A 3,465-nucleotide genomic window follows, 5' to 3' on the forward strand; every position below is an offset into this window, starting at 1 on the left:
AGGACGGAGTCTACTGAGCTCCTGGCGCACCGCAAGTGCCGCCTAAGTGCACAGATGCTAGGCCAAGGACTCCCCGGCCCTCTTTTCCCAAATCCCTTTGCTCTGTTTTTCCTTCTTGCGAGGCAGGCAGCGGCACCACTGAGCTAAATCCCCAGCCCCTATTTTTAGATTTTGAAAGAGGATCTCACATAGTTGCCCAGATGGGACTCGAACTTGCAATCCCCCTGCCTCTACCTCCCTCCATGCTGGGGTTAGAGGCACCTGCCACTGAGCCTGGCCTGATGGAGCTTTCCATGTGGATGGATGTGGGTTTGTTGTCGTCCTGGCTCTGCTCCTCTCTTGGACTTGCTGGGTCACATGGTCACTCTGCCTGACATTTTGAGGAACTGCCTGACTTCTCCACAGCAGCTGCGCTGCCTCAGGTCCCCAGCAGCACACGCGAGGCTTCCAGCTTCTCCAAAGCCTCACCCACCCTTGTTCCTCAGGCTTTTAGAGACCATGTCATGAGGGTCAGCAGAGCTTGGCTTCACATCCTCCCAGGGGTGGCTCTCAGACAGGTGGCCTCTCAGTGTCCTTTTCCACAAAATGGTGTCGGGAGACGGCTTTGGCCTGCAGCAACTGTGTCGTGCTGTGAAGTGAAGCTCATGTGTCTTGTTTTTATAACTGGGTGTCCTGGGTACCATCGCGGTGATGTCTCCCTAGCACCTGGCAGCGGGCGTTGCATACAGAAGGTGCTCAGTGTGCACAGGTTCTCTGCTGCTACCCAAGAACCTCCCTTGGGGGAAGTGGCTGAGCCCACCCAGCCAAGTCCAGTGGCTGTGTGGGGTTCAGGAGTGGTCCCCGCTTGTGGTTCCATGTGATTCCCAACTTCCAAGGGCCTTGAAATCCTTCCATCCCTAAGAGGAAAGTGCTTCCTGTCTGTCAAGAGTCTTGTCCTTCTGGGGCTGGGGACTTTCGCCAGGAAAAATAATAGCTACCAGTGGTCCCTTCCTACGGGGCAACACCAGCTCGTATTTGCTGGGTTCCCTGAGCTCCTGCCTCACCTGCTCCTCCTACTCCACCCTTCAACCTGCGCAGATCTTCGAGTTTCCCAGTAACCCAGTGCACCCCACCTCCTCTTGTCAGTGTGATAACGTCTAAAGAAAAGTTCACTGCAGGGCCTGGTGGGCACGCTTGTAATCCTAGCACTCCGGAAGGCTGAGGCAGGAGAATCACAAGTTCAAACCACCGAGACTGAGCAATTTAGCAACATAATGAGATCTTGTTTCAAAATGAAGGAAAATACAAAGGGATAAGGAAAGAGGGAGGGGGTAGAGCCTTAACTGGAGGGGAAGCTCCTGGGTACTTAAAGAAGATATTTACCATCTCATTTTTTTAAAAAATGTGCTGGGGACCAGGGTCTCGTGCATGCTGCATGAGTGCTCTACCCTTGAGCCATGTCCCCAGACCATCTTAACCACTTTTAAGAGTACAGCTCAGTGGCATTATGAACATTCGTACTGTTGTGTGACTGTCACCGCTACCATCTCCAGGACTCAGCGTCTTGCAAAACTGAAATTCTATGGCCAATAAACAAGACCTCCCCATTCTCCCCCTCCCGCCAACCCCCAGCTCCATCACCCAGCCTTTTCGAAAGCTCCTACTAAGTGCCATGTGCCAGTCCTGCAGCCCAGAACAAGGCAGACCCGGAAGCAAGGTCTACTGCCTCATAGTGACGAATTTTTCAGAGGAGGAAACTGAGGCCCTGAGGGAGGCTCCTGCGCACAGGTCCCACCTAATGAGAGCCGTGAAGTGGGGGCTGGCTTGGTGCCACTGCGATGCCCCTTTCCCAAGGCTGGAGAACAGCCCCTCACCACTGCCCTCCCTGCTCCGGGCTCTAACCTGCCCCTCACCCCCGCTGGGGCCCAGCAGCGTCCGGGGACAGCCCCCTCCCAGCAGACAGGCTTTCCATCAGGGAGGTGCAAGGGCCTGTGTACATTCCTCACCACTGCCAGGGAGCTGCTTGCTCTGCTGGCGGCTGGGGCCACCCACAAGGAAAAGCTCCCCCCTTCCCTTCCTCCTCAGCCCCCACGAGGCTCTGAGGCCCACTCTCCTCTCTCCAAGCCTTGGTTCCCATCTGCAGCGTGGGCCCAGCAATCCCTACCTCAAAGCCAGGAGAGATTTGTTTGGCAATCTCTCTTTCTCCCAGCCATGCTGTTTTTTTTTTTTTTTTTTTTTTTTTTTTGCTGTTGTTGTTGTTTGTTTGTTTTTAAACATCCTGGGAGCTACCACGGAATTACATCCCAGACCCTTAAAAAAAAATTTTTTTTTTGGTACCTGCGATTGAACTCAGGACCTTGTGCTTGTAAGGCAGGTGGTGTCACCACTGAGCTACCCACCACCACCACTTTTTTTTAAATTTTTAAGGCAGGGTTTCACTGAGTTGCCCAGCCTCGTCTTGAAGAACTTGCCGTGCTCCTGCCTCAGCCCCCCAGATACCTGGGATTACAGGCTTGTACCCAGGCATATAAGTGAGTTAACTGAAGGTTTGTTTCTTTGTAAATATTTTGCATTGGAGCTTTGAACATCAATTGTGTTCAGGTTTTTTTGTTTGTTGTTTGTTTGTTTTTGTTTCTTCTCCCCCCTGCCCCCTCTTTCCAACAATTCTAAAATGTCACTTGGCAGCTGATGAACCTCCTGGGCGATACTGCTATTTGCAAGCCAGAGAGGAAGGATCCACCTTATTAACCAGAGTCAACTCAAATTAATGAAGTGATAATGACAAAAATGACCAGGGTCCCCCACCTCTGCATGGACCTAGTGCCTCCAGCGTCTTTGCTGTGGTTTGCATAACCCATTGGCATCTGGGGACGAGGAGGCACGGAGGGGAGGGGCGGGGTCTTACGTGGGGCAGGTTGACTCCGAGTCAAGGAGCTGCGTGTGGGCACAGAGTCCGGCTCTGAGCGCAGGACCCCTTCCAGCTGGGCATCCGACCAGCTTCAGCGAGGGGAGCGGTCTGTGAAGGTCGCCAAGGAGACCCAGGGCTGGGCAGATGTGGCTGCAAGCCGGGGCTACTTTTGTCCCCCAGTAGATGAAGACGCTTTGCTCTCCTCCTCTGTGCGCTCCAGGCTTAGGCTAAGCTCTGCACCCGCAGAGGTGAGAGACAAGCTCTCAGGTACTCCCTGAGGGACCGTCCCGCGACTCAGGAGCCACCGCTGTTGGGCCAAGGGCTCCGGAGAGCAGGAACCCACGCAGGCCAGTCTCTGAGTGGCGTCTGCGGAACGAATGAGTGAATGAATGAATGCGCCTTGTGCCTCGGAACCGGCCAGGACGCCTATCGCCAGGGGCAGAGGGCTCAAGATCACGGAGCAGGAAAGACCAAGCTGTACGCAGAGCCGACCAGAGCCCTCTCCAGCCAGGTCCTGCGCCTCAGTCCGAGCATCAGGAGGCCCATTTTCCAGGTGAGGAAGCGGAGCCGCTGGTCGC

The 3,465-nt window shown here is 54.5% G+C and overlaps 1 protein-coding gene across 1 annotated transcript in view; it reads left to right on the plus strand.

Annotated features, from left to right (window-relative positions):
• The first annotated feature begins 3,112 nt into the window (after nucleotides 1-3,112).
• Trpv4 (transient receptor potential cation channel subfamily V member 4) overlaps nucleotides 3,113-3,465 on the plus strand; it is a 37,266-nt gene continuing 36,913 nt past the window's right edge. The window contains exon 1 of the mRNA XM_010603959.3: nucleotides 3,113-3,440. The gene's annotated coding sequence lies outside the window, so the exon portion shown is untranslated. The remainder of the gene's footprint in view (nucleotides 3,441-3,465) is intronic.

The sequence above is a fragment of the Fukomys damarensis genome, unplaced genomic scaffold (assembly GCF_012274545.1).
Source record: "Fukomys damarensis isolate Sample0158 unplaced genomic scaffold, DMR_v1.0_HiC HiC_scaffold_12, whole genome shotgun sequence".
Lineage (NCBI taxonomy): Eukaryota > Metazoa > Chordata > Mammalia > Rodentia > Bathyergidae > Fukomys > Fukomys damarensis.